The 24652-nt window shown below is 38.4% G+C and overlaps 2 long non-coding RNA genes across 30 annotated transcripts in view; both read right to left on the bottom strand.

Moving 5' to 3' along the window:
* Positions 1–20659, bottom strand: part of LOC105420735 (uncharacterized) — a 154462-nt gene extending 133803 nt beyond the window's left edge. For 20 of the 29 annotated variants that reach the window (XR_016050920.1, XR_016050923.1, XR_016050929.1 and 17 more), the window contains exons 1-2: positions 18957–19098; positions 18776–18830 (exon numbers count right to left, since the gene is read on the bottom strand). This is a non-coding gene — a long non-coding RNA (uncharacterized LOC105420735). The other 9 variants (XR_016050933.1, XR_016050935.1, XR_016050924.1 and 6 more) reach the window with 5 other exon arrangements.
* Positions 9128–9761, bottom strand: LOC148782799 (uncharacterized). The gene is made up of 2 exons (XR_016050951.1): positions 9539–9761; positions 9128–9406 (listed from the first exon to the last, which is right to left on the bottom strand). It is a non-coding gene; the product is annotated as an uncharacterized LOC148782799 (long non-coding RNA).
* Positions 20660–24652: the final 3993 nt, after the last annotated feature.

Below are 24652 nucleotides of genomic sequence, written 5' to 3'. Positions count from 1 at the left end.
AAAATGGTCCAAATTCGATGAATCTGCCCAAAACTTATCTGGTAGTGGTCAACATACGGAAACTGCCATCTTGGGTCAGTCTTTCCCCTTAGCCTCTCCCCTTCTAAGCCAAAAGCCTTTTGATTGAGTCCAAGTCGGAGTCTGAGTTTGTAAGAGTTCCTACAATTTTAATAAAATATCAGTGTGTTGTGCTTTGTTTGCCTTACCATATCCTGGCTCCGTTCTTTACTGGTTCATCTTTCTACTTTGAAGAAACCCCAAACTCCTCGAGAGTACCAAATCCTACAAATTTGATTTCCCTAGCCTCGAAGACTCTGAGGACCGAGTCCAAAACACCAAGCATGCATGGAAAATAAAAAACTCGACAAAAAGAAACCACCATGGCCAAGTCCAACCAGTTACAGCTGCAGAAAAAACCCTAAACTGGCACTCTGAAAATGTTGTAGCCCAGAATAAAGCACTCTCAACCATTTTAGAAAACCAAAAGACCCATGCCCAGCAACTCCAGAAGTACAATGACCTTGTCTCTGAATTACGAGATAGGATTCAAAAGATTGAGAATCAGTTGATCTATGTTGTTACAAACAAAAAAGAACAAGAGCAAGTGTCTGCACTGCTCACTCAAAACGATGCAGAAAAAAGAGACTTAGAGAACCAACTCAGAGGTATGGAGCCAAACCCCCTTAGTACACCCAACCAATAGAAGAAAATGATGGAAGCATTACAAACAAATCTTTTACCAAAACCTTTACCATTGTTTCCCCAGTATACAAAAAGCCAATCCAGTTATCCCTTTCTTGCCCAGCCCATGCCTTCACCCTTTGAGTCAGCTATCCCATCCCACGTCTTCTCACCTTCCTTATTACCTTTAGCTGCTTCTATTCTCCAGCTTCCTCAAAAAAAGACCAAGAAAGAACCTAGAGCACAACTAAAATACCAACCCAAAGTCCAACCAAAATAAGAACCCGAACCTCCAACATACCATAGAGGCAAAACCTTAGAAATAAACCATTTCAAACCATCAAGCCAAACCAATGAACCCTCTGAAACATCTGATTCCGAAGTATCATTCTCTAAGGTCGCCAGCTCCCAACCAGACACAGAATATACAGTTGACCCTGAATCCACCACTGATTTTGAGTCCTATGTTGAAAAAATATTTGCAGTCAAAGGCGAGCCTTCAAATGACCAAGCCCCTCCAGAAGAAGAAATGTGGAATGGGGATGACATAGAAGGTATAAGGATGAATACAAGGCCCTCCAATTTCTCAGAAAAAAAACAGTTGCTTTCTTTTGAAGACATTTTAGTTACAAAATGGAAGCAAATGATTCTCGAAATGCTTGCATGGCTAACATCAGAAATTCAACTCCTGGAAGCCACAACAGAATCAGTTATCTGAAATTCTTGGCCAAAACCAGTGGATGGCTGAGGACTTGGTTCAACAATCTCGGGTACGCCAAGGCAAATGGAGCTAGTTCAGGTACTTGATATCGATACTTTCATAGCTCATGTTTTTCAAGAATTTTCAGGTACCTAATATCGATACTTTCACAGATCATTAAATTGACCAAGCCAGGATTGAATTTATGCAAGCAAAGTGTTATTCTTTTTCAAAACAAGATACGCAAAGCACTACCAGGAAATGTCAGGAACATATTATGACATCCATGGCCCAGACCATCAAACAAACCTACCTTAATGCCCATCCTAAACCAATAGGACAAGAAGCAACAAAATTGCCGGCAAGAAAACACATGACCCTCCAACTGCCAACATTTGGGCAACTATTTCAGCATGCCAACCTTGCACTTGATAGCCTCTGCAGCCAGAAGACAGTTTTGAATAATATTGAGGAAGCAGGAGGGAAACGTCCTAAAATGGAATGCCTAGACCCCAAGTAAGAGTCTGAGTTTGTAAGAGTTCCTGCAGCTTTAATTAAATATCAGTGTGATGTGCTTTGTTTGCCTTACCCTATCGTGGCTCTGTTCTTTACTAGTTCATCTTACTACTTTGTGTGTTTTCATATTTATAGCCTTATGTCCACTGGGAACTGTATGCTCTGTGATCGTCATAATATGGATCTTTCACATCAAAAGGGTTAGGGTTTCTTTTGCTTTGAAACTACCCTTCAAAACCGTTTAAGGTTTATTTAGTGTTGTTTATTCGTTTATTGTCGCCCAAACCGAATCGGCCCAGAATTGGCAGATTCCGATTCTGAGGTGATTTATGGGCTCTTGTGATGCTGCCTATCAAAAATACAAAATTTGGGTCAGTCTGGGCAGGGTGGCACTAGTGGTGTCCCCCAAACCAAATCTGCTCAAATTGGCAGATTCCAGTTTCGGGGTGATTTTCAGGCTCCTAAGATGTTGCCTACCAAAAATCACATAATTTGGGCCAATCTAGGCTGAGTGACACCAGTGGTGTCTCCCAGACCAAATCTGCCCAAATTGGCATATTCCAGTTCCGAGGGGAACTATGTGATTACATGATACTGTTTACAAAAAATCAGGTAAAAATACGAGGTTTTGTTATATTTATTCCAAAAACAGTTGAGTCTGCAAGATTCTAACAGGCAGTATGGACTATGGTGGTCTATAGTCCGAGGGTTTACTAGGTTTGAAAAAACCATTGAATTTGCCAGTTTTCAAAATGGGTGTCTACAGTTGCTCCTCTTGGACATTGCTAACATTTTAATTTTTCTAACGTCACGTGGTCAGAGGCCACACCAACTTTCTCTCCAAGACATTACACTCCCCGCTCACCCACGTAGGGCATTTTCATCCAAGGAATTTCGGCCTGAGATGTTCCGGTGAGTTACACATGCTTAAAACTTGAGTTGGTTTTCTGGCCTTACCACTTAACTTCAGAGGTTTTCGGCAGACCCAGTTTTCAAATTGAGTGATTTTTAGAAGGCAGCATCTCAAGAACCTGAAAGTCACCCAAAACCATAATCTACCAATTCTATGCAGATTTGGGAGAGAGCGTGGTACGCTATCATTCCAGCCATGTTGGCAGGCATATATCGGGGTCTGCAAAATCGGGTTACCCTAGGTGACTGAGCAAGGACGGTGTCCTGATCTTGCAGGTGTGTTTCTGAACTCAATTTTTTACTTTATTTTTTCTCCGAAAATTCTAATTTTTCCCCGCTTCTATTCTTGGAGCCCACCTTTTGTCATAGGGATTTATCTGAAAAGGGCAGGGACTGTCCCGAGGATCTTTGGCCAAGGCATCACCAGTAGTGTCGCCCAGGCGACACCAGCAGTGCCAGTGGTGTACGCCCAGATCATCCTGGGCTGGGGTCCAGGGTTTTGGTTTCGTGACCTTTTGGGGTGTTTTGGTTCCTTTTTTCTGTAGATTTGGGCCTATGAACACATCGCAGTTGTCCGTCCTTGATCCACCACAGCTGCTCTGGGACTGACATATATGTCAATGATACCACCTAGCCTCGTGATGTCAAATAATATCACAAGGTCTTTGACGAGTTGTCATCAAGGGTTTTCAAATTGTGCCCTTGTTTTTGCCACCTATGATATATTCGTGTACATTTTGGCAAGTCAACATACAAAGGGCTATTTCCCCTAAGAGCGTGCTTCGACACCACAGTAGTATCTGTTGCTCTAGGGCTAGCGTATGTTAGTGATACCATCCGGCTTCGCGACATCAATTACTTTCGCAGGGTCTTTGACGAGTTGACGTCGTATGACTGGGTGATTAGAGGTTTTGAAAATGTGCCCTTGTTTCTGCCACCTATGGAATATTTGTGTTTTATTTTGACAGGTCAACACTTCACAGAGGGTTATTTCCCCTAGAGGATGCTTCGACACCACAGTTGTATCCGCTGCTCTATGGCTAGCATATATCAGTGATACCACCTGGCCTCGCGACATCAATTACTATAACAGGGTCTTTGACGAGTTGTCATCGTTTGACAGGGTGATTAGGGGTTTTGAAAATGTGCCCTTGTTTCTGCCACTTATGGGATATTTGTATCTCAATTTGGCAAGTCAACACTTCACAGAGGGCTATTTTCCCCAAAGGGTGCTTCAACAATTTTGATACATTCAAAACTGTACATCCCCTGAAGAGGTAATCGATCGTCGCACCGTATTCCATTACAACGTCATTCTTCTACATTTCTTGTTAAGGTAGGCTTATCGTGGAAGGGTAAAAAATCTTCTTCTGACGAAAGGTTCATCAAGCAGGACAAGCCTATGACCACTTCCAACTATGATTCCCAGTGGAAGAGTGTTTGTCCTCTTCAATTGTGCCCTAGGGCTCCAAGGTTAATATTTTGGCCCTGCCAAGAATCATGTGCTTTCCTAAGATGATGGTGCTTCTTCTTTGAAAAAGCGAGCTAAGTCTAATGAAAATATATCAAACATCAGCCTGGAGGAAACGCAACTCGAACTGGCTTGATGGGCGGCCTTTGTGGCAACTCTCAAAGAGAAGGATGATGAGTCTAAATCGAAGACATAGTAGTGAGATCTTTCCTTTCTTCTTGATTTAGTTTGAATAAGTTGATCTCATGATCACCCTGATTTCTCATTAGTTTTGTTTCCTTGAAGTCTGTTAGGATGGTAAGAGTAGCAGTCTCAGGACAAGATTTAGTTGCGCTAATGCATGTAATAAACCCATATTAAAATAGATGAATATTTTTTTTTGTTTTGAGATTTTAAAGGTATCAAGAATTATATTTTTAGTTCTGACTGATTTTCTATGATTTTGGGGTCTTCCCTTATTTTTCAAAAAAATTTGAAATTTTTCTGAATTCATTTTTTTTTTTTTTTGTTAAGCCGTGTCTTTAGGGAAACACAAGCTATGTCGCACGGGCGACACTGCTTGTGTCGCCCAATTTTTATTCTTTTTATTTTTATTTTTTGTAATATTGGAGGACAGGACACTTCGCATGACCCCATCTAGGCCACCCCTGCGCCCAACCGTTTTATATGGGGCGTATGGGGCGTGCCCCTTTTCCCTCTCCTTTTTGAATTTCGAAAAGGAGAGGGATGCTCTCTCACTCTCTCGTGATCCTTTCCATTTTCTTTCTCTAATCACCATCCTCTTTCTCCATCTCTCTCTTAATTCCTCATTTCCACTCCTCTCTCTAACAAAATTGGAGTGTGTATAAAACACACTTCATCTTTACCCCAGTAACAAATTTACCCATTCCCAACCCTTCTCTCTCTAAAAATTTCGTTGTCAAAACCCTTTTTTGTAACCAAATTTGTTGGAAGGTACCTTGGGTGATCCTTTCCATTTTCTTTCTCTAATGCAAAGAAATTAATATTTTTTTATTAGGCCCAAAGTAAGCAACATGTTACTCTCACTCTCTCGTGATCCTTTCCATTTTCTTTCTCTAATCACCATCCTCTTTCTCCAGCTCTCTCTTAATTCCTCATTTCCACTCCTCTCTCTAACAAAATTGGAGTGTGTATAAAACACACTTTATCTTTACCTCTTTAACAAATTTACCCATTCCCAACCCTTCTCTCTCTAGAAATTCCGTTGTCAAAACCCATTTTTGTAACCAAATTTGTTGGAAGGTACCTTGGGTGATCCTTTCCATTTTCTTTCTCTAATCATCCTCTTTTTCCATCTCTTTCTTAATTCCTCATTTCCACTCTCTCTCTAACAAAATTGGAGTGTGTTTAAAACACACTTCATCTTTTCCTCTTGAACAAATTTACCCATTCCCAACCCTTCTCTCTCTCTAAAAATTTCATTGTCAAAACCCATTTTTGTAACCAAATTTGTTGGAAGGTACCTTGGGTGGTCGAAGATGGACAGCGATGAGCACCAATGGACGCTCGAGTTGGGTCATGTTTCGAAACCTAAATGCCAAGATAAGTATGAGCTCTTGCTTCTCCTCTCAAGAATATTTCATAACATAACATGGGAGTGACTTTGGAGTATAAAAACACGTAAATTTTCATCCAAATTCAAAAAGTGTCTTGAAACGTGAAATTTCATATAAGAAATTGCAATTGTCGTGGTTTACTTTTTGAACGAAAATCTATTTAGATGCTTGTTTCCTTGTTTTGAAAATTGCTTGGATATGACTTTGACATTTTTATTTAAATGCCTTGGTGAAATTGGATTGCTTTACTTTTGGCAATTTTGAAAGTAACATGTTGCTTACTTTGGGCCTAATAAAAAAATATTAATTTCTTTGCCCGAGTTTCGAAATAGATGATGATTTGTAAAACTCTCATAATGTACTTCAATTGTGGTAAAAAAAATTTCGAAAATAAAACTGCTCAGACATGTATAGATTTTCTCTTGGAATTACTTGTGACATACATGTTTATTAACAGTTTGGTTAAATGCTCAAATGGATGCGAGTTGGGTTGAGTTCCAATTTCTTGTGTTAAAAAACAAACCCATGATAAGATGATTGGTGCAAGGTTGATCGTTTGGGTCAAAGAACTTCCTCGTCATCTTTTTTTTATTTGGGCTTGACCAAAATACCCTCGGAAGCAAACCAATCATCTTCTTTCCCTCTTACGTGTAAAGTCTTTTATGTCACTAGGGGTTCAAACCTAGTCGGTATCTTGAACTAATCATCTTCTAAGACAGGCTTATCGTCGAAGGGAAAGAAATCTTCTTCTGACAAAGGGTTGATCAAGCAAGACATGCATGTGATCACTTCCAACTATGTTTCCCAATGGGAACGTGCTTGTCCTATTCCATTGTGCCCCAGGGCTCTGAGGTCTCGAGTTGAATCTTCTACCCCTATCAAGAATCCAGTGCTTTCTCGAGATGATGGTGCTTCTTCTTCGATGAAGATATATCTGACATCAGTCGAGAGGAACCGCAAGTCGAACTGGCTAGATGGACGGTCTTTGTGGCGGCTCTCAAAGAGAAGGAGGATGAGTCCAAATTGAAGATAGAGTAGACGTGTGATCTTTCTTTTCTTCCTGTTTTGATTTGAATAAGTTGATCTCATGATCACCCTGATTTTTCACCAGTTTTGTTACCTTGAAGTTTGTTTAGACAGTAGGAGTTGCGTTCTCAAGATCAAATTTAGTTGCACTAATGCATGTAATAAACCCATATTTAGATGGGTGAATAAAGTTTGTTGTTTTAAGATTTTCGATCTATCCAGAATTTTCTTTTTAGTTTTGATTAATTTTCTGAAGCTTTGGGGTCTTCCCTTATTTTTCAGAATTTTTTGAAATTTTTCTGAATATTTTATGGTGGGAGACATGGGGTGTTTCTCCTAGGAGACACAACACAGGTTGTCTCTCCTGGGTGGGGAACGGTCAAAGAGCAACAGCCATCCTTATAACAAGCTCAAAGAACAAAAACAAGGGGAGGGGTATTTTGGTCTTTTTGCACTCGAAGGGCATTTTCGTAGTTTTACCATCCCTAGAAACAAGGGGTAGTACCAATATCTCAAGATCAACCTCGAGCGAAAAGAGAAGGGTACAGTTTGCACTCATGGGGTAGTACCAATATTTTTGGTCATTTTGCACCAAAATGGCATTTTAGTCATTCTAGCATCACCAGAAATAAGGGGCAATGCCATTCACTTAGGATTAACTCCCAGCAAAAGGAAGAAGGTAGAACCGTCCTCAGAGGTATTTTGGTCATTTTCCATCCTCTGATACAAGGGATTGCACCATGAGAACTTTGGCATAGAATCAACTCAAAGCAAAAAGAACGGTGTAAAATTGTCCTTTATAGGTATTATGGTCATTTCCGTACCAACGGTATTATGGACATTTTACCACTTCCAAATGTGGAAGTTACCATGAAAATACATACTAGGATTGAACCCCGAGTGACACAAAAGACTTTACGCATAAGAGGGAAAGAAGAGGATTGATTCGCTTCCGAGGGTATTTTGATCATATTTAAAGCCCAAATAAAGAACAGATAATGAGGAAGTTCTTTGACCCAAAACAAACAATCTTGCACTAATCATCTTTTTATTTTTAACATAAGAAATTATAACTCAACTCAACTCTCATCCATTCGAGCATTTAACCAAAGTCTTCATAAACATGTCACAAGCAAATTTTTTCTCGAAAAACATTTAACTGCAATCGAAGTACCCTACTAGAACTTCGTAAATCATCACTACTTCAAAATTCGGGCAAAGAAATTGATAATTTTTTTTTATTAAGCAAAATGTTACTTTCAAAACTGCCAAAGAAGTAAAGCAATCCAATTTCACTAAGGTATTTAAACAAAAATATCAAAGTCATGTCCAAGCAATTTTCAAAGCAAGAAAACAAGCATTTAAATAGATTTTCTTTCAAAAAGTAAACTACGACAATTGCAATTTCTTATGTGAAATTTCATATTTCAAGTAATGTTTTTTAATTTGGACAAAAAATCACGTGTTTTTCAAACCCTCCAAAGTTGCCCCCATATTACGTTTAGAAATACTCTTGAAAGGAGAAGCTACTCATACCTTCTCTTGGCCTTTAAGTTTTGAAACATGACCCGACCCGAGCATCCATTAGCACTCTTCGCCATCCATCTTCGACCACCGAAGGTCCACCGAAGATACCTTCGACCAAATTTTGTAAAAAAAATTGGTTTTGATAAGGAAATTTAGAGAGAGAGAGAGAGAGAGATAGAGAGAGAGAGAGATAGAGAGAGAGAGAGATAGAGAGAGAGAGGTTGGGAATGGGTAAATTTATTAAAGAGGAAAAGCTGAACTGTGTTTTAAAAACACTCCTACTTTGTTAGAGAGAGAAAGAGTGGAAATGAAGAATTAACAGAGAAATGGAGGATGGTGATTAGAGAAAGAAAAATAGAAGGGATCAAGAGAGAGAGAGAGGGAGCATCACTCCATTTTTCGAAATTCAAAAAGGGTTGGGCGCAGGGGCGACATGTCAGCCCAAATGGGGACACGAAGTGTCCCCTCCTCCAATATAAAATAATAATGATAATAATAATTAAAATGGGCGACACTGCACGTGTTGCCCGAGTTGCCTAGGCGATGCTGCCCGTGTTGCCTGGGCAATAGCTTGTGTCTCCCAACAGACACTCCCTACGTCTCCTAGCACAAAAAAAATCCAAAAAATTTAAAAAAGATCTGAAAAATAAGGGAATACCCCAAAATCCCAAAAAATCAATTAAAATTAAAAATAAAATTCTGGATAGCTCGAAAATCTCAAAAAACCAAACTTCATTCATCCATCTAAACGTTTATTACATGCACTAGAACAACTAAATCTGCTCCTGAGACCGCAACTCTTACTGTCCTAACAGACTTCAAGGAAACAAAACTGTTGAAAAATCAGGGTGATCATGAAATCAACCTATTCAAACCAAAACAGGAATAAAAGAAAGATCCCACGACTACTCTGTCTTCGAATTGGACTCATCCTCCTCTTTGAGAGCTGCCACAAAGGCCGCCTATAGAGCCACATTGACTAGCGCTTCCTCCAAGCTGATGTCAAATACATATTCATTAGACTTGGCTTACTTGTTCGAAGAAGAAGCATCATCATCTAGAGAAAGCAAGAAGAAGCATCATCATCTAGAGAAAGCACAGGATTTTTGGCAGGGGCAGAACATTCACCTCGAAACCTCGAAACACTAGAGCACAATGGAATCGGAATCATCGTTGGAAGTGGTCACAGGCTTGTCCTTCTTGATAAACCCTTTGTCAAAAGAAGATTTCTTCCTCTTCCACGATAAGCTTGCCTTACAAGAAGGATGGAAGAATGTCGATGTACAGTTCTGAATGTATCGAAATTGTCAAAGCACTCTCTGGGGGAAATAACCCTTCCTGAAATGTTGACCTGCCAAGATGAGACACAAATATGGCACATTTTCAAAACCCCTGATCACCCAGTCAAATGACGACAACTCGTCAAAGATCCTGCGATAGTAATTGACGTTGCAAGGCCAAGTGGTATCAGTGACAGGAAGATACATTTGTCGTGGATCGAGGAGAACGAATCACTGCGATGTGGTCATAGGCCCAATTCTGCAGAAAATAGGAGTCAGAAGCCCCCCAAAAATCATAGGAAATCCAGAACCCCAAAACCATTTGGGACAGGATGGTCTGGGCAGCACTACTAGTGTCGCCCAGACTGACCTCATCGACACTACCAGTGAAGGCAAAGGAATGACTCCAAATAAATATGAATAAAGGAAAACCACAAAGATAAAAGAACAACAACAAAAGGATGGGGATCATGTACTAGTAATAATATCGTTCCTTATTGTCCATCAAATAAACAATAGAAACAAAAAACAAACGTAATGAAGCCCCCTAGGATTGCACGGTCTTAAGCCCCAAGCACATGCAATCTCTACTCAAATAGTGATACATTTAGGCACAAATACAGGGACATGTGATCCAAGGATTAGACGCACATATCATAGAATGAGGAGGTTCACAGCCACGAGTATGAACAGGAGCACATGTGTGTGAATGAATGGAGCACAATGCAATCCATGGGAAGCCGCTGTTCTAGGGATCCACTGGTTAGAGTTATGCACCCTGCACCTTATGTGTGCATGTCGTATAGGGGGTGCACTTGAAATCCCCTTATACTTGGGGATATAGGGTCACACACTAGTTTAATTTTGATAGGCTGAAGTCCTGAGCCCCTTTATATACACTATGGGTTATGAGTCTATTGTGTCATACCGAGAATGAGGCTTTGCATTCCGAGACTAGCCGAGTGGAGTGCTCTATTTTGTAATTCAACCCCAAGGATTCTAATTTCCCTTGTAAATGTTTTTAATCAATGTCAAAATGATTTATTTTAAAAAACTATTAAAATGATATTTATAGATTTATGTGAATTTTTATGAATGTTTCTAGGGAAGAGAATCCGTTTTTTGAAAGTGCTCGAAAGAAATGACAAATAAGGACAATCCCTTGGGACCCACACAGAACACCCAAATGGCCAATGGCTATCCACGTGTTGGCTTTTGGTGTGGGCGGGGGGGGGTCCACGTTCCCCCCACGTTTAGATGATGTGGGGGTGACGTCAACCCACAAAGGAGAGATGGTTGAGTGGTTGATAGCTCCGGTCTTGAAAACCGATATACTTCCGAACAAAGAACTATCGACGGTTTCAATCCCTCTCTCTCCCTTTTGCTCTTGAATATTTCTTTATTGATTTTTGGTTTGGGCTGGGGAAAGTACATGCATAAAAGAGAAGTATGAGTTGAAAAAAAAAATATTCCCCCCTTTTTTTACAATAAGTATGACCTGATCCAAATATGTACCGTGGAATCCAAATTGATTCCTGCTTCATCTATTTGATCTATTATCTCATTTAAGAGGAGTCATGGAAAGAACATGTTCAAAGTCATGATCGATTCCTTTTTCAAATATTGTTGTAGCTGCACTAGCCCTTCCAGCATGCCACAAATGACCCACGAATAGGAAAAATCCTAGAACAAAATGAGAGGTAAACTAACAAACTTTTGGGAGAGATATAATTGACTACATTGATCTATGTAGCTACGCCGCCCACAAAAGTCCACCGAACTTCGTTCTTGCCAGGGCTATATGTCTTTTTTCAGCCTACTCAAGTCCAAACCATTGGGACTCCTTAGTGGTTCCAACCAGGGAGCACGGAGATCCCATAAGCGCATAGTTTCTCCTCCAAAAATGACCGCCCCATATAAAGCCCCCAAATTATAAGACAAGTAAGCTTCTCCAGACCATACAAATGAACGGCGAGCCCACGCAAAACGTTTGGTTAAGATATGCCATATTCCACCAAGTATACAAATGAAACCTAACCATACAGGTCCTCCAATTATATCTTCTAAATCATCCACACTAACAATCCATTATTCTTCCTCAAAAGGAAATTTTAGTAAATAACCAATATAACACTTGGGCTAAGTGTCAGGTTGGTTATTTTTCTTACATCTCTGCCACCGGGGGCCCAGGTAACATATATGCCTCCAAAATAAAGAGCAGAGCATTGAACACTAGGAGAAAAGGCGCCTACACCTAATAAGATTAAGTGAATACCGAAAATAGTTGTCATTTCATTTCTATCTTTCCATACATAACCGAAGAATGGAAGGATTCTTCAAGAGTCTTAGGTCCAAGAAGTGCATGATAAATACAACCAAAGCTCCCACATCATCTACACGTGGGGGGGACATGGGACCCCCCATGTCTTTTCTTAGTTTGTTGTTTTAACTTAAGGGTATTGAATTATGGCATTTTATGAAATATCAAGTTTTTTCAAAATTACTTTGACACGTGTAATGTTTTAAAGCAAGGGGTTTGTGTACATGTGTGGAGGATTCTAGAAAAGGTATAGCGTTTGTAATTCCAAGCCTAACCCTAAAGGTATATGGGAAATGTGCAAGTAACCACCTAGCTTATGTAGCATGCTTTCATTAACCCCACATGCTCTTATAAAATAAAGCGAACTTTTGAGATTTACATTTTGTTGGAATGTTTGACAAATTACTATAAGGGTATACCCTCCATCTTTAGGTTTATTAAATGTAAAGAGCATGGATATTTTAAGAAAAAAAGAAATTTTAGAGAATTAAGGGAGGATAAAGGTGTTTAAATCCATACCACATCTTGATGGCATGATGGTGGATGGTGGGCTAGGATCATGCCTCTCTACGTAGCCATAGGTAGATGACATGCCGGGCCAAGATTCATCCATCTAGAAGCATCTCCACACTCGACAGTTTGAAGCTTATGAGCACCCCCCTGAGCCTTCATTACATGAATTGAGTTCACTTCAAAAATTTCCCTCCAAACGTGGCACGCTCCTCTCTCTCTTTCTCATTGAGTGGCACGCCCAAAGCAAGTCTTTTTATTCTTTTCTCTCTAAGATCTTCCTTCAAGTTAAGATGAGAGATAAGGTACGTTGAAGGTCAAAATGTACTACTCCATTATCTTCCTTCAAGTTAAGCAAGTCTTCTTATTCTTATACTACTCCATTAATAACAACCCAAAGCTCAAAATTCAAGTCATGGATGATCTAGTCTTCAAGCCTTCAACAATTGAGCAAGATCTTTCTATTTTTATTGATTCATTTAGCTTCTCCTTGCTATAAATTCTCAATTACAGCAACATTTCTTCATCCTTTGATGATTAGATCTTGATCCTCTAAATCATCATAGATCTCACTTGATCCATGTAGATAAAGGCTTCATCCATACACATTTTGACATAGTTTCTATAAGCTTTCTTCCTTAAAATTTGGAGTAATTTTAGTTGATACTTCTCTGAGTTTTTCATTATCATATCAGTCACTTAGATCTTCTTTTTTATCCCTTTAATTATTGGTTTTTATAAGAAGAAACTATGCCAAAATTTTGTGAGCTGAATTATGAATTCAATTGAACTAGTTTTGTGTTTTAAGAGCCTGGTTTTCTCCCACGATTTTTCCACTTGATTTGATTTTTAGATCTCTGTAAAGAAATTCCTTGAGCAGGGTGAAAAAACAAGCAAACTCTTAGGAAAAGCTTGTGCCCCGAAATGACTTGCAAATTAAGTGCAAAGATGAATCCCAGTGCTCATGCCCCACAACTAAGAAGTCTCATTTCAAGAGAGAGAAAATATTAGGGATACGCAAATGGAAATTAATAAAAAAAAAAAAACCAAGAGGAAAAACCAATGATAGGTGTTTCATGTATAAGAAGAAAGGGCATTTTGCCAAAAATTGCCCAAGAAAGCAAAAAATAAATAAGGTTCTTCACCAAGTTTCTAAATATATGTCAAATTCAAAAGCAGACCACAAGTCAATTTTTGCCTTGGATGATGAGACTTGCTCAGACTCTATTCTTGCAATTGGTTACTCATCTGACCCAGAACTCAGAACCTAAGTTTGAAGAATTGGTTGCTTTAGAACCCCTTCCAAATCCAACCTTGGAAATCCAAATCGCCACTAAATACCAAATGCCATTATCCAAAGTCCAGATATTGTAAGATCCCAGCTATATAGCCTTTTTCATTACTGGACCAGCAGTATCAATTTTAAACCCAGACCTTCCACCCCCAACCCATTGGAAGCCTCATTACCAAATCTTCAGAGCCGCAAATGGTGAAAAATTCGTGATTGACAAAATCAGTAAACTAACTACCGTAAAACTTTTCTCAAAATTCAAAACCCACCATAAAGTTCTTGGTAGGCAAAGACTTACTAATAGGATATGATGTTCTACATTCACTACTCCCAATGCGCAAATGGACAAATGATAGACTGAAATACCACAACCACCTTCTTCCCTAGACATCTACCCCAAATCTTTACCTACTTGATACCTTCCAGGATATCCAGACCAATATCATAAAAATATCATGTGCTATCCCATACACAGTTCCTTACCAAGTGCCAAAATCCTCTTTGGAACAACCCCAAACACTTTGTCCAACTCCCATTCAAGAAAAATGAAGATATCAACCCAACCAAGCAAGCCACATGGAAATGAACCCAGACCATTATCAGCTAGCTACTCAAGAACTCCAACAGACCAAAACTGAAGGATTAATTGAAGACATTGTTTCACCATGGGCTTGTGAGGCACGGTGAAACAAGCGAGCAGAACAATACAGAGGAAAATTAAGATTGGTAATTCAATACCAACCTTTGAACCAGTTCTTATCAGATGACAAATTTCCTCTACCAAATAAAGCTCCCCTTTTTTCAAAATCTTTCAAATGCCAAAATGTTTTCCAAATTTGATCTTAAAGCTGGTTTTTGGAAACTTGGCATCCAGCCCTCTGAAAGACCCAAGACCGCTTTTTTCATTCCCAACCACCACTATCAGTGGACAATTATGCCATTTGAACTAAAAAATGCACATTCTCAGTTTCCAAAAACAATGGTCCAGATTTTCCAAGAAATTCTTCCAAATGCTTGATTTACATTGATGATATCCTTTTATTCTCAAAAGATGCCGATTCACATGGCCATTTTCTAAAAAATCTCATTCCAGAGTCCAAGATTGTGAAATTATTCTCTCTGAAAAAAAAATGCAGATTGGCCAGACATCAATAGATTTCCTTGCCATGAAGATCTTAGATGGGATGTAACAGTCACAACCTCATATCTCAGCATCCCTACAATCATTCCCAGATGTTCTCATATCCAAGAAGCAGATTCAACAATTCCTCGGAATAGTAAACTATATGGCTGATTTTGTTCCCAAAGTCAGTATACACATCTCACCTATTCCGAATGCTGAAGAAAGCGAGGCACCTTTTCAAGGACATCAGCCCAAACAACCTATTCCGAATGCTGAAGAAAGCGAGGCACCTTTCAAGAACATCAGCCCAAACAAAAGCAGTTCAAGATCTGAAGACGATAGCCCCAACACTCCCCCCACTCCATATTCGCCAGTGATGCTTACTGGTCAGCCATACTCTTTGAAGAGCAAGGAAATAGAAAGATTTGTGAATACAAGAGCAGTACCTTCAAGCCAACAGAGAAACACTATCACTCCACATTCAAAGAAATATTGGCGGTCAAAAGACGCATCGAGAAGTTCCAGTTCCATTTAATTGGCCACAGTTTTCTCATAGAGATGGACATGTCTTCTTTCCCCAAGATGATTAAGCTTAAACAGAAGGCCAAATGCTCAACTACTCTGGTGGGGCTAATTGGTTCTCCCAATGAAATTTAGAAGTAAAACATCAAGGGAAAGGATAATGTGCTTCTGATTTGTTATCAAGAAGACCAGGGTCATGTTTTCAGTTATCTCCCAAACCACTTGTTATCCCAATGATTTTTACCATTTACCCAGAAGGCCCAAGGGACCTACCCCAAAAAGTCAGAGAAGTAATCCCACGCCCTAATCCAAATTCACAGGTTGATGAGTTCCCAAAAGAAGCACTATGCTTCTTCTGGTATCTTTTTTAAATACATAATTGCATTTCAATTACATGCTGCCCGCCTACCTATCTGAATTCCAAAAAACGTTTCAATTACATACTCCCCTAGACCACCTACCTTGCCAAAATGCTATCTTGGTTCCATCCTCCAAAAAAATGGTTAGAATATTACAAGTCCATTATCACTCTTATGTGTTAATCACATTTCACATACCACTAGGTTTTATCCCTTATCACAAAATTGAACCTCCCATGTCTCCTTCAAACAACTTTATTGCTCAGCAGAAATACAGGCATGGTACCCTTTCAACCTTCTGAGAACCAGGCAAGCACATTTCACTAAATGGTCCTATTTTAAGATCACCATGTGTCACCTCAACAAGGTGGATCCATCCATTCCCCATTCCATCCTCTATGGAGAACATTCCCCAGCTACCTCCACTACTTTCAGACAGGCTCATGGATCTCTTGTTCCAGTATGAAACGAATCAGCCAGATGCTCCAAGATTTCCATACTCACTAGTAACACCACCATACGTGGATTAGAAAGAAGACACTGATGACAACCCAAAATCAGGAGACGACGTTGATACGGACTGAACAGCATGCCAGCTGCCTACCCACCAATCTGATGGAATCTTTACTTTAAGTGACAGCAGTGCTTCTACTTTTAAGTCATGAGAGTGCTTGTGAGTGCTTGAACTAGTTACTTTTACTTTATGTCCTGTGAGCACTTGCGAGTGCTTGTACTATTTACTTTAGCCTTATGTCATGTCAGTCTTGCTTTATGTCACTGTGCAGACTTAACGATGTTACAAATCCGGAGTCGCTTTATGTCACTATGCAAACTTAACGGTGCTACAAGTCTAGAAGGCAACTAGTTGCAGAGGACAATATGCTTACGCTCTCTCAATCCAGTTGAGGGCGAGAATAAAGTTTTTATAAACTATGAATTCCATAGCTTAGAGATACTTCACATCTACAATATTTTTACCCCTTAGTTGAAAACAAGGGATATACTCATTCTCCATCCCATAAAAACCAAACACGCATACTTTTTTTCCTTCTCTGAATGCCAAACAAGACTCAAAAGATAGGTAAACTTAAAGAGAACTAAAACAATGAGGTAAACTTAAAGAGAACTAAAACAATGAAAACCATAAAAGGTTAACTTCCTACTCTCACAATCGTGTCAATGCATTCACTCAAGGCTTGCTCTATGTTCTCATTGTTGCTTACAAGTCCTTGAGCCAGTTGACCATTGGGGTCCCCGAAATTGTGGACAATATTTTTCAACTTATCTATATTCCTTGAATGTGACCCCCAGTTAAATTCCAAATTTTCCTTCTCTTGTGGAAAAATTCAACTAATAAGTCTATGTCTTGTTTACAAGAGAGAGGGGATGTCCATATCAATTCTAGTAAACCAGGATCAACTCTCTCTTTTGAACTCGCAGTGAAGATTATAACCCTTTCGTCATGAGACCAAAGGAAACGCTTTCAGTGCATTGATTAACCCTGAGAGGCTGACAGGCCTTGGTTTGTAAGATTTGTGAAAAATGTCGACTGCTTCGTAGGCAAGGATGAATTATAGTAATTTTGTTCCAATCTGAGACATAAACAGAGACAGGGATAATTTTTTATTTCTAAAAGAGGACTTCACATTGTTCATAAGATTTGTGAAAAATGTCGACTGCTTTGTAGGCGAGGATGAATTATAGTAATTTGTTCCAATCTGAGGCATAAACAGAGACAGGGGTAATTTTTTTATTTCTAAAAGAGGACTTCACAGGGTGCCCAACAAATAAATGATCTATTTTTTACATGAAATGGATATATCAATATGTCCTTTGCCTCATGTTTATGAGATAACAAAATATGAAAAAACCTATAATAAGAATTGGTTCATGAAGGAATGGTATTGGTTCACGTAAGAATGGACGTAGAATACCCAAAGCCCTAGTATCATATTCTTCTTCTTTCCCTCTTTTTGACAAGACTTCTTTCCCTTCCTTTCTTAAAAACATATCCATCAATGTCATCAAAGCACCAAATAGATTTATGCCCAAATAGAAATCAAGAGTTTTTTTAGCTGAGAATTCATGGCCCATGATATTTTTTACATCAATGAGGTTCTTGAGGGTAAGACTTCACTATGTTTTTTGCAAATAGATTCCTCCATCCATGTAGTATGGTAAACATTGCCATGAAATTGGATAAAAGGAATCGATTAGTTCACGAACTTAAGGCGTTTATATCAAAATAAAAGTGGTTGCACTCAATATGGGATGATATGGATGAGAAGCTATCTCAAACATGGGCCACCCCGAACTAGTAAGACAACATATGTATTGCAAATTTTCTTAAATACGATGTATTGAGAGTTGGAGATGGTGAAAAACAATTACATGCTAAAAAAGCTCATTATGTCTATTGGGCATAAATCTATTTTATTCTTTGAAGATATTGATAAATATGTTTTTAAGGGGAAGAACTCTTTGTCAAGAAGAGAGAAAGAAGAAACTGGGAGGGTTTCCTTGGTCTCATGGCGAAATCTTAACTGCAAGTTAGAAAGAGAGTTTCACTAAGTAGGATTCATATGGACATCAAAAAGAATACGTAGATTTATTTGTTGATTTGTTTCCACAAGAGAAGGAAAACTTGGAATTTAATCAGGGCCACATTCAACGGCTCAGTGATTCTTGTGGACAAATAAAGAGGAGGACAAATATGTCGCACAAAATGATATGTCGCACAAAATGTCTTACTTTCCTGGCCAGGAAGGCCAAGAGAATGTTGGGTCCAATAGAATAAGCGATTATAAAAAAAATCTCATTCTTTAATGCCTGATTTTTATCAGAGTTTGGAAAATCGTATATGGCCAAAATCATTCTTTTGACAAAAGCAAGGAAGATAATGATACGAATTGAGAGGAAAATAATTAGAAATGAGGGTGGTGAAGGGTTTGCTTATTTACCTTGTTGGTTGTAACAACAGCATGTGCATTGGCCAGAAGTTCCACTCCGAAGCTTCTGAAAACCAAAAGAGAAATGCAATTTGAGAGTGAGAGAGAGAGAGAGAGAGATCTTCAATTTTTAAGGGGAGGGGGAAGAGGGGTGATTCTACAAGAAACAAATATGAACGGGTTCCTAACTGACCTTGTAACTTGGCTGGGAGATTGAGGGAGAGGTTCCCTGTTATAAAAGAATTCGAGTAAAAACTTGGAATTGGTGTGTTGAAAAAGCTTTGTGAGAGAGAGATAGGGAAAGCAGAATTTAGGTCTTCAATCTTGAGTATGTTGCCTTGTTTGCTTCTAGATTTCCTATATCTCCCAATGCTTTCCGGTTATTGTTGCCATCAATGGTTGCTGCCTTCTGCTTACAAGAATCAATTGCTCAACCTGAAAACTAGAGAGAAAGAGAGAGAGAGAGATTAGAAGAAGGAAGCCCACATTACTAAAACAATCAAACTCAAAAAGTGAGGAAGTACCATTTCAAAGAACCATTGAAGCCCTGAAAACCCTAAGCAAATGGTTAGATATAGACAACAAAAATTGGATAAGAAAACCCAAAAATTGGATATGGAAGTGTTCCTCGAGAACACAACAAGAAAAAGAAAAAGTGAACCTAAGAAAAATAGTTTGCTTGATTGAGAGCTCAAAAATATGAACACCATTAAATCCATTCCAGGTTAGAACAAGTTGCAGAGAAAGAAAGTAACCCTTACATAAAAAGAATAAAAATAACACAAACATCAGCTTCCTACATGAAAATCATGCATAGATTCTGTAAAAATATCGCCGAAACAAAGAACAAATGGCGATGAAAGAAACCCTGAGACCACAAAATAGAACCACTGGACCAGTGAAAACCTAAAACTAAATTTGGAAGTGTTTCTCAAGAATACTACCAGAGAAAGAAAAAGTGAACCTAAGCACCATGGTTTGATCGATTGTGAGCTCAAAAATATGAAATTCATACAAACCCATTTCAGGTTAGAACAAGTTGCAGAGGAACAAAGTAAACCTTACCTACAAAACAAAAGATTAACCCAAACAGCCATGCCTCTGTTATGAGGGCTATAGACATGAAAAGAATAAAAAGAATACAAACGGCCATGGGGGAAGAAACCGTGAGACCACAAAATAAAACAACTGAGTGAATGAAAACTTAAAACTGATTATGGAAATGTTCCTGAAAAATATATAAAATCTAGTTTCAGGAGAAGAAAACAACACTAGGTGTTCACAGATTTTTATCAGAAATAGGAAACTATGAAACAAGAAACTGATTCTGAATCAATTTTGTGAAAAAATCACAGCATTAGTTGCAGATGAAAAGAATCCATATATCATCCTCTCATTCAAAAACTATGGGGATGAAATAAATGAAATAAATCAAAAGAATATAACCAATTCCTTTCCGCTGAAAAACCCAAACTAGAGTCTAAACAAGCAGTCAGCCAAAATTTCAGAGAACTATTCACCATAAATAAAATAATGTAATACAATATAAACTATAAAACCCTAAAACTGTTTATTACCTCTACTTTGGGGCAATGCGTGCCTAGTTGCTGCCTTCTCCTCTGTGCTGATTTTGCCCAAAAACAACAGCTCCAAGACTCAAAATACCAGAAGAAAAGAAACAATGGAGGCGAATTCTCAAGTGGGGCTCTAAAAATTAGGGTTCCACCACAAGAAGAGCATCAGCAAACTAAGAAGAGAGCACTAAAAAACCAAGCTTATCTTCCTCTCTATCTCTAACCTTCTCTCTGCATCTTCGTGACATCTCTCTATCCTTCTGCCTCTTCTCTCTTCTTTCTCTCTCTTCTTCTCACTTTCTCTCTCTACTCGCTAACTTTGGTTCGAAAGTCTTCGTCCTGGTACGACAAATATTAAGGTTACCCTCTCAACTGTCATCTCTTAGACAGTTGGAATTGTTTCATCCAACGGTAGGGTGGAATAAGCTAAAACTATATCAACGGTGGAAAACCATTTAGGCTTCCTTTATCCTTGGGGTTGGAAAATAGCCGTTAAACTCTGTCTCTACGGAAGAATTTTATTCCTCTCTCTCTCTTGGTAACTTCATTCAAAACACTCTCTCTCTAACATAAGGGACATTTCTATGAGTCGTGGGACTCATGAATAGAAATGAGTCCCCTTGTAAAAATTCATTTTTGAGATAAATTTTAGATTTAATTTTTAAGAAATATAAAATATTTAACATGAAAAATAATAATTTTATAAAAAAATATTTAGACCATTAGTTTTAACTTTTCTTTGAGAGTTTTACCATATGCATCCATCTTTAAGATGGATGTTTTGCCTCGGAGGATACAAATGTAAGAATTTGTATACAAACACTTTTTCATTCTAAAGATGGTGATATCTCGAACAAAATTAGATTTGAGAAAAGGAAAAAAAAAAGGAGAAATTTTCGTATAGAACTTTAATTCTTCATATAATTTCATGGTGGACCCTCCTTCTATTTTTCTTTCAAGCGGCATCAAGAAACCTCTAAAAATTTCACCGCACCCCCTCATCTCGCATCTCCCTCTTTTATTGACTTTTGACCATAAAAATTAGCTCCAAATAATCTTTTTATATCATTTCAACTCAAAAAAAATTTTAACCCTCTTTTGCCCTTCCCACCCATTAAAAAAGTTTTTTAGTTAAAATGGTATAACAAGATTTTTTGGGACTAATCTTTATGATCAAAAGTCAATAAAAGATTGAGATAAGAGATGAGGGGGTATGGTGAAATCTTTAGATGTTTCTTTATAACGCTTGAAAGAAAAATGGAATGAGGGTCTACCATGAAATAATATGAGGAATTAGGGTTCTATACAAAAGTTTCCCTAAAAAAAAAATAGAAATCTGAAAAAGATGAAGTCCCTCCCCATACATATGGAAGGAGCCTATACTGGTACTCCTGCAGATGTACCAATTTCTTCACTAAATTTCAACAGAAAAAGAAAAAGGAGTCATTTTGCACTTTGATTTCACAAATGAAAAGTGGACTAAGTTGAACGCTCAAACTATATCCTAGCTTTTTCTTCCCTTAAGGGTCAAACTATATTTTTTTCACTATTTCAAATGTAGTTCGATTCTTGAAAGGCCAAAATCAATGTTTTCCAAAAACCTTTGGTAGGTGATGCCTACGTTAATAATCCTATGACCCTTTCCAAAATCTTGAAGAATATATGTCGAATGATATAGAAAGTGTGCCAAAGATTTTGGTAACACAGGATCAACAAGGGCATTGTTACATGCCTTCTTGTGAGGAAATAAGGGGTTCTGTCAATGGCTGAAGGATATAGTGGCCACACAAGTTTTTGCAGACCTTCATCATATTGTGCATGGTGAGAGATTGATGAAGAGAGGATGGAGGTCGCTAAGCAACTTCATAAGGAGGCACCTTGGAGGACATTGGAGGGGTGAATAGTACTAAACAACAACTAGCTATGGAGGACAATATGCCTACGCTCTCTTAGTCACTTGAGGGTGAAAACAACAAGTCCACTAATACTTCAAAGACTATTAAAAACAAGGTATTGTCTACAAAGAGACCATTTATCTTTCGTACATGCAGGTAACAATCATTCATACTCATTAGGTGTCAAATTAGATGGCTTGGTGTGAGTCACAAAGTTCGAGAATTTTTTTTTGAAACTGTGTTTGGCACTTTTACAACCACCCATTTTGAAATTTAAGAGCCTAGAATGATTGTGACCTCCATGTACAAAAGATAAATGATCTCTTTGTAAACAATCACTAAAAACAAAGGCTTGTATCCCCAAGGCCAGCCAATCTAAGCCAAGTATGGGTGAAAAAACCCAAATCTCTTTTATTTAATGTTTAATTTGATGTCAATTATTTCTTGGATTGTAAGGGCCATTCGTGGCCCTAGTAGATTGTCAAATATCAAAAATATTTCCTTGGACAACAATGTGGGACTAATGTTCTTGTTGGCTTTGATGCTTCTTTAATTTCTGATGAATGTGAAGGAAATCAAGAGTTTTAGTGCCATGAAATCCTAACATTTACTTTGTTAGGCCCATTGAAATTCTTGAACAAATTATTATTGTGGAGGTTATTCAACTTAGCATTAATGGTGTCATAACTGTTTCGGGGATGTACAATTACAATATAGTTATGAAAAGAGCACTTTTATGGAACATCAAAAATAAAATTAGGGGGCATGGCTGACTTTAATACACTAGTGGATGGTTCTGACAAGTTCGGAGGTAGAAATGAGCTATATGTGTAGGCAAAAACCTTAGTCGAGTACGGGTTAATTGATTTGGGATCATCAAAGGGTTGTTTCTCATGGTCAAATTGTAGAAGGGATAATCGACACATCCAGGAACGCGTAGACCATGCGCAAGCAGACCCGCAGTGGTGAAATCATTCCCGGTATCAATGGTGGAAATTCTCCCTTGAAGTACTTCTGAGCACTATCCATTGATGGGTTAACTTTCATTTTTACCTCCTTCAGGTCTCAAACTCTTCAGATATTTGTGGGATGGCATACGTTTCCAAACTTTAGAGACACATGGATAGGAAGGATTGGTGTAACACCATGTATAGATTTGTCGCAAAGTCGAATAGACTTCGTAATAGGTGGAACGAATAAACTTTCAGGCATCTCGGTGAAAATATCAAAAGTACACGAGGCTTTCTCAACTTTCAGGCATCTCGATGAAAAAAATCAAAAGTACATGAGTGAAACTTTCAAAACTGCATGATCTAATCCAGTTGGACCTTTAGAATGATTTACTTTTGCGAGAAGAGAGGGCTTGCACTTTAGACTTGTAACAACTTCTACTACAAGGGAGGAAAAAATCAAGGGTAACCTGGTTGAAGGATGGGGATGCTAACACTATGTTTTTTCATCCATCCACAATCATAGGGTAGAGAAATGATAGGATCATGTACATAAAAGATTTCATGGTTTGCAAAATAACTGATGCTAATATCCTAGAGAAGCATATCATTTCCTTTAAGAAGCTCTTAGTGCCATAAGACTATGACTTTGAGAGATTATGATCAATTGGCACATGACAATCTCTTGGAGATCACTGTAACAAATCTACAAAAGGAGGAACTCTCGAAAGATGTCATGCTTGAGGAATAAAAAAAAAAAGAGTTTGGGAAGTGAAAAGTGACCCTCTGATCGTGATGCTTTTGGCATGAAATTTTACAAGTTCAACTAGGATGTCATTTTGCAAGTACCTTTTCTTAGCGTTCAATGATTTCTTTAAGAGGGTAAAATTCCTTAAGGACGCTAATTCTACTTTCATATGTTTGATCCTAAAAACAAAATCTCTAAGCCACGTGAAGGATTTCAGTCCCAATGGGCCATGTAATATGTTTTGTAAAATAGAAGCAAAGTTGTTGGAAACAGGTTGAGAAGGGTCTTAACTGACTTAATCCACCCGTGCCAATTTTCTTTCCTTAAAGGGAGACTCATCACGGATGAGCTACTCATTGCTAAATGACTCATTCTATGTTCCATAGTACAACAACCTGACCGAAAATGTGCTTACAGCTTGACTTAAGTAGTGCTTCCAAATGGGTCTCTTGGATATTAAAAGGCTTGTTGCATTGTGATTCCCTTTAATTTACATAAATTGGTTTCACATTGTATCACTACCCCTTGCTTCTCTATCTTATACAAAGGCACACCTAAAGGTTATTTCAAGGGTAAGAGGGGTCCTCGATAGGGTGACCCTCTATCCCTATATCTCTTCGAGCTGGTCATGGATTTCTTAAGCCGCCAATTCGATATAGCAGTATTCAATAGCTCGTCCCTAAGGCAATCCCCTTGGGTTGTAACTATGGACTTACTCACCT

The sequence above is a fragment of the Amborella trichopoda genome, chromosome 3 (genome assembly GCF_054954075.1).
Source record: "Amborella trichopoda isolate Santa Cruz 75 chromosome 3, AtrichopodaSantaCruz75HAP2 v2.0, whole genome shotgun sequence".
NCBI classification, from domain to species: Eukaryota; Viridiplantae; Streptophyta; class Magnoliopsida; order Amborellales; family Amborellaceae; genus Amborella; species Amborella trichopoda.
This window is presented reverse-complemented; position numbering and strand designations above follow the sequence as displayed.